The sequence below is a fragment of the Oratosquilla oratoria genome, chromosome 8 (assembly GCF_046742065.1).
Source record: "Oratosquilla oratoria isolate Oo_2021 chromosome 8, ASM4674206v1, whole genome shotgun sequence".
Classification (NCBI taxonomy): domain Eukaryota; kingdom Metazoa; phylum Arthropoda; class Malacostraca; order Stomatopoda; family Squillidae; genus Oratosquilla; species Oratosquilla oratoria.
This window is the reverse complement of record NC_134784.1, coordinates 57495935-57508320: the sequence shown is the minus strand read 5'-3', so window position 1 is coordinate 57508320 and position 12386 is coordinate 57495935. Positions and strand designations below refer to the sequence as shown.

Genomic DNA, 12386 nt, shown 5'->3' with positions numbered 1-12386 from the left:
CCCTCCCTCTAATCTGAGCACCTCCTGGATGACGGGTCATCCCTGCACCTTGTCCACTGCCCTGGGTCAGAAGCAGTGTCGCAAGACACAGCACATTCACAGCAAGGCCGCTTCATTAAATCGGCGACCCCCCCTCTCCGTCCCCCCTTGCAAAAAAGGAGAAGACGGGGAGAAATCCCTTCGGGCTGCGTCAAATTTTGCCCACACATACTACCTCACCCCCACCCCCCCCACCCATTCCACTTCATGCAATCACAACATCATCCATATACAACCATTCTCCATTCACTCCTGTCTTCTGTCTTCTCCCGTCCTTCCTCAACAGACATTCCCCTCTTTCCCAAAGCCCCCTTCACCCTATCCATCCACCTCATCCTAGGATGTCCCCTCATGTTCACTCCCTCCACATCTGCCTTCCATACCTCTTTTACTAGTCTTTCTTCACTCATTCTTTCCATGTGTCCAAACCATCCTAATATTCTTTCATCAACCCTATCTCCCCTATCACCCCTGTCTTCTGTCCTCTCCCATCCCCCTGCCAACAGACATTCCCCTTTTTCCCAAAGCCCCAGTTCCTTTACCACCCCTGTTCTCCTCCTCACCTCCTCATTTCTCAATCTATCTAGCCTAGTAACCCCCACCATACTTCTCAGACACTTCATCTCAAACACATTCAAACTCCTTCTCTCTTCTTCTTCTTATGTTCCATGTTTCTGCCCCATACAGTGCTGTTGGCACAATCACTCCTTCATACAGTCTCCTCTTCGCATCCATTCCCAAATGTCTATTTCTCATTACACTCTTTAATCCACCAAGGCATTTACTCGCTTCTCTCAATCTACATTCTACCTCCACTTTCACTCCACCTTTTCCTGCCACATTTGCACCCAAGTATCTAAAACTATCCACTTCCTCCAGTCGCTCTCCCTTAATGCTCACTTCCAGTCTACTGCCACTTTCACCCCTTGTACATCTCATCACCTTACTTTTACCCACATTTATCTTTAGCTTTCTTCTATCACATACTCTCCCAAACTCTGCCACCAACTTCCCCAATCCCTCCTCTGATCCTGCCATAAGTGCAGTGTCGTCCACAAACAACAGCTGGCTCACCTCCCACTTTTCTCCATTTTCTTTAACCATCTCCAATCCCTTTCCCACTACCCTTGCATTTACCTCTCGCACCACCCCATCCATGTATAGGTTGAACAGCCAGGGCGACATAATGCATCCTTGACGCAGTCTCACCTTTACCTCGAACCACTCACTCTTTCCATTTCCAATCCTGACACAAGATCTACTACTCTCATAAAAACTCTTGACAGCTCCTAGAAGTTTTCCTCCTATCCCATATATCTGCATAACCTCCCACAATGCCTTTCTGTCTACCTTATCATAAGCCTTTTCCAGATCCATAAAAGCCCAAAAAACATCCTTCCCCTTTATATAGCTTTCTCACATATCTGTAACTAATATTTTTTTTAATCATTTCCTCACCCAAATGTTTGAGATGAGGTGTCTGAGAAGTATTATAGGAGTTGCTAGGCTGGATAGAGTGAGAAATGAGGAGGTGAGGGAGAATGGGAGTGGAAAGGGAGTTGGGAGATAGGCTTGATGAAAGAGTATTGGGATGGTTAGGACACATGGAAAGAATGAGTGAAGAAAGACTAATAAAAGAGGTGTGGAAGGCAGAGGTGGAAGGAGTGAACATGAGGTGTCGACCTAGGATGAGATGGATGGATGGGGTAAAAGGGGCTTTGGGAAAAAGGGGAATGTCTGTTGGCAGGGGGATGGGAGAGGACAGAAGAATGAATGGAGAATGGTTGTAAATTGATGATGCTGTGATGCATGAGGTGGAATGGATGGGGGGTGAGGGAGTATGTGTCAGAAATAATTTGACACAGCCTGAAGGGATTTCTCCCCGTCTTCTCCTTTTCTGCATGAGGGGACGGAGAGGGGGATCACCGATTTAATGAAGCGGCCTTGCTGTGGATATGCTGTGTCTTGTGACATTGCTTCTGACCCAGGGCATTGGGCAAGATGCAAGGATGACCTGTCATCCAGGAGGTGCCAAGATAAGAGGGTGGAGCAGAGTCGAGGGTGATAGAAATGGAATGGGTGGGAGTGTTTCTTTTTTTTTTTTTTTTTTGTGTTTTTTTTTTTTATTTTTTTTTTTTTTTTTTTTTTTTTTTTTTTTTTTTTTTTTTTTTTTTGCTACCTCCCTTATAAGGAGGAAAAAAGCCTTTGGTATATGTATGCATGTATGTATTATCAGGCACCTAAATTTTTTACGTAAAAGTAAAGGTTTAATTATGAAGGTTCACATTTGTTCCATAAGTTCTGGCATCTGTTGTTGATGTTATTGCTATCAGTATGTGTATCAATACCCACAACACATGCTACTCAGGTGTCAGTGGGCATCAGTAATGGGAAGGTCACTTGAAATTGTTTTCTCAGTTTTTGTGCTATTTTCTTTTGGACTTTGAGCAAGAGGGAAATGACTGTTGAACAAACAAAGGAGAAGGCAGGAGATTGGGGTGAGAGGAGAATAGCTGTGTATAGATGATACTCTGATGCAGCCCAAAGAGATTTCTCCCTATCCTCTTTATATTCAGCATGAGGGAATGGAGAGGGGAGAAGCTCATTAATTAACCCCTAGAATACGATGACACCTATGTAGGCGTCATGAGGCACATGTGAGTGTACAAGGATATGCATCCTGGTGGCAATATTTGTTTTGTAGTTGTAGCTGCTTGATCCCCGTATTCTGTGAACAAGCTTGACCTCATTTTCTGTGGTTATAAACATTCTGGGTAAAAGAGAATGAGTATAACAGCTGTAACTTTATATTTCATAATGCATGTACTGTGATGTATCATTGTACATCAGGCAGCTAATGTGCACATGAATATTTGACTTGTATTTAAAAGGGTAAGTGAAGTGGCCTTGCTGAAATGTACTGTTTCTTGCTGCATTGGTTCTGAGCCAGGTAGCGGGCAGGAGACAGGGATGACCTTTCATTCATTAGGCGCAAAGATGAGAGGGAGGCAAGGGTAGTGAATGGGAGTGGAAATATATTTGACGAGATAAACACCATATGAGGACGGAGCCCTTATTTGTACGACGTTTCACTTATTACAGCTTTTTCAAGTACAAGTTGAGATACAAATGCTTGAGATTAAATAAGGGGAAAGGAGGGAACGGGGAGAGAAAAGGGGGGGGGGAAGGAAGAGGAGGAGGAGGAAAAGGGGGGGGGGGAATGGACACTGGGAAAGGATGAGAATGCTGGCCCAAACGTCCGTGGGCGAAATGTCCACAAAGGGTGGTTTAGATATTTAATATTTTGCTGGCCATGGGTATTAGGGGAATAATGTGAGGCGAGATGTTGAATATGCCCCTGTTTTGTTCAATAGTGTTCGTTCCTTGAATGATTGCTGCTTCTAAACACTTCCTGTGGATTTTGTCTGGTTCCCGTATCAGCAGCTCTGCATTCTTCCAGTCCATAAGATGGTTTTCCTTGTTTCTATGTGTCACACATGCATTGGTGGTGACATCATGCCTGACATCGTAACGGTGTTCACGTATTCGTGTATTCAGGTTGCGTGACGTTTCTCCGATGTAAACTTTATCACATCCTGAACACGGAATATGATAAACACCGGCTTTGGTGCCCGGTGTCTGGTGGTGTGTATTTCCGTCTTCGTGATGTCTTTAATCGCTCTGCTTGTCTGGCACACTATTTCCAAGCTGGTGGTTCTTAAAAGACGTGTCAGGTTGGTGGCAACGTCGCCAGTTGGCAACACGAGACGTCTTGTTGTGCTGTCCTGCTGCCTACGGCTTTCCCGAAACTTAGCGGCCTGCTGTCTGCAATTATCTAAAAGAAATTCTGGAAATTTTAGTGTTTAAAAGGTCTCTTTAATAAACCTGCAAAATACTTAGAAGAAGAGTGCAGGTTTATTAAAGAGACCTTTTTAACACTAAAATTTCCAGAATAATAAAGAGAATAAAGAGTCCATAGCAAAAGAAGCACAGGGTTGGAAAAAAGTCCAAGAAAACAGTAGAGTTGCATTTACTGACATAATTAACCACTTCACTCCGGTTCAAAAACTCGCGGGCAGCATTAGGTGCCAGACATACGATGTTGCGTCATAATACTCGCATCGTAAAAGATAGTCACTGCTTATATCGATCGTTCTCTCTTTCACCCATGAATTTTGATAACCATAGAAAATGTGATGAAGCCAGTTTACAGAGTATGTCAGTTATGCAGGGACAACTACAATAAATATAATCAAGACGCCGATATGGCAGCCTCGCGTATCCACTTGCTCCGTATGGAAGAAGTTAAACAGCAAATGAAAGAACAAACTGAAGACTCAGTTATTAAAGTGATGAGACAGAAGGAGAATATAGTAAGAGACTTAGCAGATAAAAAGAAATGTATAATTATATTAGGAATTGAAGAGAAATATAACCTAAATAGAACCACAAGAATCAATGTGGAAAAAGAAAAAGTAAGCAGTTTACTAGAATTAGTTCAGGAAGATGAACCTGAAATCATGAAACAAATTGAAGAGATGTATGGACTCAGAAAGTATAGAACAGATTAGACCAGACCAATTAAGATTAAATTCAGGTCACAAATGATGGCAGAGAATATCTTGGCAAAAACAGGGAAACTAGCAGCAAGGGAACAATATAAAAAGGTATGGATAAAAAGAGAAATGAATAAAGAGGAAAGAGAGGAGGAAAAAATGAAAAGACATGAAGCTAAGGAAAAAAAAAAACCAGGACAGAACAGAGTCAGAAAAAGAGAAATTCTATTGGAGAGTAGTGAATATGAAAGTAAGGAAATACGACATACTAGAGAAAAACAAAAGGGAAACAGAGAATACAATGGAAGTAGCAGAAAACTAAAAGTGTCTTACACAAATATAGATGGATTAATAACAGGATTGAATGAACTGAATGATTATCTGAAGGAAAAAGAACCGGAGATAATGGGAATTGTAGAAACGAAATTTAAAGGTCCACTACCACCCAACAGTGTAGGACATGATGCATACGATTATTGGATTAGAAACAGAGAGACAAAACAAGGGGGTGGAGTTATGTTCCTGACTAAGAAGGATATAAACATGAGGTGTGTCACATATGGAAAGAATACAGTAGAGATGATTATGATCGAAGTGGAAGACAGAGATAAGAAGAGCAAGTTTGTGATAAATTATGTGCCTCCAAAAACAGCCTCATGGGAAGAGAGTGAACATTAAAAGTATGTTAGAAGACACAAGGATAATATTAAATAAGATAATGGAATATGGAGGAAGAATAGTTATGATGGTCAACTTTGATTGCAAAGAAGTCTGCTGGGAAGAGATGACAGTAAAGGGTAGAGACGACTCATGTGGAAATGTTCTACTCTATATGATTATTGACCATACAATGACACAATGGATGCAAGAGATATATAGACTAGGGAAATACAATACAGATAAGACCAGACCAATTAAGATCAAATTCAGGTCACAAACAACAGCAGAGAATATCTTGGCAAAAACAGGGAAACTAGCAGTGAACAATTTAAACAGAAATGGATTAAAAGAGAAATGAACAAAGAGGAAAGAGAGGATGAGAAAACAAAAAGACAAGAAGCTAAGGAAAAAAACAAGACCAGAACAGAGACAGTAAAAGAAAAATTCTATTGGAAAGTAGAGAAAATGGTACATAGAGAAAAATGGAAAGGGAACAGAAAACACAATGGAAGTAGCAGAAAATTGAAAATGTCTTACACAAATATAAATGGCTTAATAACAGGCTTGAACAAACTGAATGATTACGTGAAAGAAAAAGAACCGGACATAATGGGAATTGTAGAAACAAAATTAAAAGGTCCACTACCACCCAACAGTGTAGGACATGGTGCATATAATGTTGGATTAGAAACAGAGAGGTAAAACAAGGGGTGGAGTTATGTTCCTGACTAAGAAGGATATAAATGTGAAGAATGTCACATATGGAAAAAATAGAGTAGAGATGATTATGATGGAAGTGGAAGCCAAAGATAGGAAGAGCAGAAAGTTTGTAATAAATTATGTTCCTCCTAAAAGAGCCTCGTGGGATGAGAGAGAACATAAAAGTATGTTAGAAGACACAAGGATAACATTAGATAAGATAATGGAAGATGGAGGAAGAATAGTTATAATGGGTGACTTTGAATTTAAAGAAGTCTGCTGGGAAGAGATGACAGTAAAGGGCCGAGAAGACTCATGGGGAAATGTACTACTTGATATGATTATTGACCACACAATGACGCAATGGATTCAAGAGAACACTAGGTATAGAAATGAAGAAGAACCATCGAGACTGGACCTAATAATCACATCAGAACCTGAAATAGTGGAAAAGATTGAATATAAAACACCAATAATTAAAAATGACCACATATTGGTCAAATAAAAAAAATACATAAAGAGAAATTAACAATATAGAAAAGGAAGATTGATGTATGAAAAAACAAATTTTGTTGAAATAAGAGAATTCTTTTAAAAAGAAAACTGGGAAAGAATATACAAAGAGGAAACAACAGTGGAAGAGAAATGGAATATTTTGAGAAGAATACATAAAAAAGGAGTGGAAAGGTATGTCCCAAGACAAAAGCAAGAAAAAGAATGTGTAAAGTGCTGGTACAACAAAAGTTGTAGGGAGTTAAAAAAAAAAAAAAGACAAAGCTTGGACAAAATGGACAAAAGACAAAAGACCTGAAAAATGGAAAATATATATTAGTTATAGAAATGAATATGTACAAGTGTGCAGAGAAGAAAAAAGAAAATATGAAAAAGATGTCATAGAAAAATGTAAAGACCAAAACTATTTTACAGATTTGTAAATAACAAAGTGAAAGACAAACAAGATTTAGAGAAACTACGACAAGGAGGAGTTGAATACACAGAGGAAATAGAAATGGCAGAAATTATGAACAAGCATTTTAAATCAGTGTTTACAAGGGAGAACATACAACCTAGTGACATCGAATGGGAGGAGAAAATCCCCCCTATGAAAGAAATAGAAGTAACAAAGAATGAAATAATGAAACACTTGAGTAATCTTGATGTCAGAAAATCGCATGGACCAGATGAAATAGCAAACTGGATTTTGAGAGAATGCAGAAATGAACTGGCAGACAAAATACATAGCATAATAAACAGTTCATTGAAAGAAGGAAAAGTTCCAAAAGATTGGAGAAGAGCAAATATAGTACCAATATATAAAGGGGGAAACAAAGAAGACCCTACAAACTATAGACCAGTCTCTCTAACAAGCACGATAGCAAAAATTTGTGAAAGAATGATCAAAAGTAGATGGGTAAGGCATTTAGAAAAAACAATGTACTAAATCCTAGACAATTTGGATTCAGACAAGGAGGATCATACGTCACCAATTTAATATGTTTCTATTCAAGGCTAATAGATATAATACAAGAAAGAGATGGATGGGCTAATTGTGCATTTCTAGACCTAAAAAAAGCTTTTGACAAGGTGCCACATAAGAAGTTGCTTAAGAAATTAGAAACTACAGGTGGAATACAGGGCAAACTGCTGAAATGGATGGAAGACTTTTTGCAAGAAAGAAAAATGAGAGTGGTGATAAGAGACACTCTAATTGGGATGAAATAATAAGTGGTGTTCCACAAGGAACAGTTCTGGCCCCCAATAATGTTTGCTATATATATTAATGATATGGATGAAGGAATTGAAAGTTATATGAGCTTCTTTGCGGATGATGCAAAACTATTGAAAAAAGTGAACACTGAAGAAGATTGTGAGTCACTACAGAGTGATCTAAATAAAGTATGGAAATGGAGTAGGAAGTGGGAGATGAAGTTGAATACTAAGAAGTGTAGTATAATGGAATTTGGAAGAATTAAAAAATGAATAGCAGGATCAATTGGGAGAAGGAATAGAAAAAAAGTAGAAAATGAGAAGGACCTGGGAGTCATTGTTATGAATAATATGTCATCTGAAAAACATATAAACAAGATTTTTGGAGAAACTTATAATTTAATAAGAACAATCAGAGTGGCATTTACATACCTGGATGAAGAAAATACTAATCACCTTGATAAGACCAAGATTGGAATATGCAGCAACGATGTGGTCACCAAGTACAAAAAAATGTATAAAAAAACTTGAAAGAATACAAAGAGCAATTACAAAATTGGCACCAACACTCTCAAAACTATCATATGAAGAGAGACTAGCAAAACTTGAGCTACAGACATTAGAGCAAAGAAGAGAGAGAGGAGATTTGATAACTATTTACAGAATCATGAAAGGCATAGAAACTATTGATAGAGAGGATCTAATAAAATGGGATGATAGAAATACAAGAGGACACGGAAAGAAAATCAAGAAAGACAGTTATAGAAGAGATCTGAAAAAGAACAGCTTTCCTCACAGAGTAATAGACATTTGGAACAAGTTAGATGAGAAAGTGGTGTGTGCAAAAACAATACATGAATTTAAAAACAGTTTAGATAAAATGAGATATGAAGACGGGACACCACGAGCATAGCTCCCCTTCCCGTAAAATACAACTAGGTAAATACACACATGTTTGTTGGGGTGGCAGCGAAGTCTGGACTCTGGTGATATCTTCAAATTTCGAGGATCACAACAACAAGGAAGTACCTGTGTTGTATTAATAGGGAAGGGAAAAGCTCGTAGTGTAGTGGGAAGGTGAAGAAAAAGGAGAAGGGAAGGGATTACTGAGGAAAATGGAAGGAAATGAGGAAGGGGAAGATAGGGCCCAGGAAGTCAGACGGCATGTCAGCAAAAGACGGCCTGACGATAGTGGTGAAGTCGATGTGATTAGTAAAAATGTAAAAATTAGAAATATAGATAAGAGCAGCACAATGGAAGATGAAGATAACTATTTTCATGGATTTAATGAGGGAGGAAATGACAACCTTCCCTGACTAGTAAATCTAGAGGAGAAACTAAAAGAAATGAATGAAAATTAGAAGCTAAGTTTAACCAAATAAAGCTGATTACTCAAAGAGTTGATAAACTGAAAGAACTAAAGAAGGAGAATCAAAACCTAACTAAAGAAATAGTAGAATTAAAAAGTCAATTAAGAGAAGTAAAGGATGAGAATGAGGAATTGAAGAGGAGTAATAAAGATAATAAAGAGTCCATAGCAAAAGAGGTACGTGGTTGGAAAAAAGTACAAAAGAACAATAAAATAGAATTTAGATGTATAATGGAACAGCAGATGAAAGAACAAGCTAAGGACACAGTTACTAAAGTGATGAGGGAGAAGGAGAATATAGTAAGAGACTTGGTGGATAAAAAGAAATGTATAATTATATTAGGGATGGAAGAGAAGTATAATCTAAATAGGACTACAAGAATAAAGGAAGAAAAGGAGAAAGTAAATAAGATATTAAAAGTAGTTCAAGAAGAACCAGAAACAGGGAAACAAATAGAAGAAATATATGGGCTTTGGAAATTCAATGCAGATAAGACCAGATCAATTGAGGTTAAATTCAGGTCACAAACAACAGCAGAAAATATCTTAGCTAAAACAGGGAAACTAGCAGAGAGTGGTCAATATAAACAGGTATGGATAAAAACAGAAATTAATAAAGAGGAAAGAGAGGAGGAAAAACCAAAAAGACTAGAACCTAAGAAAAAAACGAGAAAAGAACAGAGTCAGAAAAAGAGAAATTCTATTGGAGAGTAGTGAATATGAAAGTGAGGAAATGGTTCATAGCAGAGAAAAACAGAAGGGAAGCAGAAAACACCATGGAAGTAGCAGAAAATTAAAAGTGTCTTACACAAATATAGATGGCTTAATAACAGGCTTGAATGAATTGAATGATTACCTGAAGGAAAAAGAACCGGATATAATGGGAATTGTAGAGACAAAACTGAAAGGTCCACTACCACCCAACAGTGTAGGACATGGTGCATATGATTATTGGATTAGAAACAGAGAGGTAAAACAAGGGGGTGGAGTTATATTCCTGACTAAGAAGGATATAAATGTGAGGAATGTCACATATGGAAAGAATAGAGATGATTATGATGCAAGTGGCGGACAAGGGTGGGAAGAGCAGGAAGTTTGTAGTAAATTATGTGCCTCCTAAAATGGCTTCATGGGAAGAGAAAGAACACAAAAATATGTTAGAAGACACAAGGATAACACTAAGATAATGGAAGATGGAGGAAGAATAGTTATAATGGGTGAAACACACTTGTTCCAGCCTGTACAAACACAGCACACCCACTACACAATTGAGAACTCACCTAACTGTGAAGGAATAGAGAAACAGGAAACAGAAATCCCCCCAAATGAAGGAAATAACCATAACAAAAAAGGAAATCAGTGACCAAATAAAAAACTAGATGTTAGAAAATTGCATGGTCCAGATAGAATTGCAAATTGGATACTGAAGGAATGTGTGGAGGAACTAACAGATAAAATACACACTATAATAAAAGACTCGCTCAAAGAAGGAAAAGTACCACAAGACTGGAAAAATGCAAACATTGTACCAATATATAAAGGAGGAAGTAAGGAAGATCCAACTAACTACAAATTGGTCTCCTTAACAAGCACAGTAGCTAAAATATGTGAAAAAGTGATTAAGAGTAGATGGGTTAAACATTTGGAAGAAAAATCTATACTAAACCCAAGTCAATTTGGATTTAGACAAGGAAGATCATGTACAACAAATCTAATCTGCTTATATTGGAGAATAATAGATATAGTAGATGAGAGAGATGAATGGGCAGACTATGCCTATCTAGATCTACAAAAGGCATATGACAAAGTACCACACAAAAAATGAATAGGAAAATTAGAATCAATAGGTGGCATTGCAGGTAATTTATTAAAATGGATGGAAGACTTCCTGACTGGGAGAAAAATGAGGGTAGTAATTAGAGACAAATACTCGAAATGGGAAGAAATGATAAGTGGTGCTCCACAAGGGTCAGTACTGGCTCCAATCATGTTTGCCATATATGTAAACAACATGGATGAAGGAGTTGAATGTTATATGAATTTCTTCGCAAATGATGCAAAAATATTAAAGAAAGTATCAACAAATGAGGACTGTGACTCATTACAATCAGACCTGGACACAATCTGGAAATGGACTCAAAAGTGGGAGGTGAACTTTAATATCAAGAAGTGTAGCATAATGGAGTTTGGTAAAAGCAAAAAAACAGAATTTCAAAAAATTACAAAATTGGTGAAAATGAAATCATAAAAGTCCACTTGGAAAGGGACCTTGGAGTGATAATCAGCAATGACATGACACTGGACAGACATATAAACAAAATAGTAGGTGAACCCTTCCACCTACTAAGGTCAATGAAAGTGGCATTTGAATACTTGGATGATGAAATGAAAAAAAAATATATATATATTAGTCACATTGATTAGACCAAAACTGGAATATGCAGCAACACTATGGACACCCAGTACTAAAAAGAATATAAGGAAACTAGAAAGAATACAGAGAGCAACAACAAAGTTGGCACCAGCTCTTTCCAAATTAACATACAAACAAAGATTATCGAAACTAGAACTACCAACACTAGAGCAAAGAAGAGAAAGAGGTGATCTACTGACTATATATAGAATCATGAAAGGAATGGAAATCCTTGACAGAAAAGATTTACTAAAAAATGACAATGGAAAAACAAGAGGTCATGAAAAGAAACTCAAAAAGGACAACTATAGAAGAGATAGGAAAAAGAATAGCTTCCCACACAGAGTGCTGGATGTATGGAATAACTTAGATGAAAAAACAGTGTGTGCAAATACTATTCACTATTTTAAGAATAAACATGATGCTGAAAGATACAAAGACGGGTCACCACAAGCATAGCTCCCTTCCCGTATAATACAACTAGGTAAATACATAGGAAAACACCCACACACACCAACAAACATCAAAACAACACCCAAATACCTATATCATACACACATACTCTCTTCTCTTCCTCCACAGCCACCAGACACCAGCGTCTAGAAGCACATCAATGATTATATTGGTCACTGCTCCATCAGCAAACTGAAAGGCAATATATTGCTGCATGGTAGACCACCTGATATCCATCCCTCTGAATCCTCTTCCCTGAAAGGACAGAGTCCATTTGTCCACATTGTGGTATGGCAGCCACCCAGCCCTTCTAAGCTACCAGAAGAGACTGGATGACCACATTGTAGATAACTGTCTAAAATGCAACATTTCACCCCATAATATACAACACATTATGGAAGACTGCATTATGCATAATCATGCACACCAACAATACATTATACACTCTATAAGGGATTTATAGGAAAACCCTCTTCCAGCTGTGGTGTTG

General features: G+C 37.9%; 1 protein-coding gene across 3 annotated transcripts in view; it reads left to right on the top strand.

Annotated features, from left to right (window-relative positions):
• Window positions 1-12386, top strand: part of IntS9 (integrator complex subunit 9) — a 186163-nt gene that overhangs the window by 96852 nt on the left and 76925 nt on the right. The gene's annotated exons all lie outside the window — the stretch shown is intronic.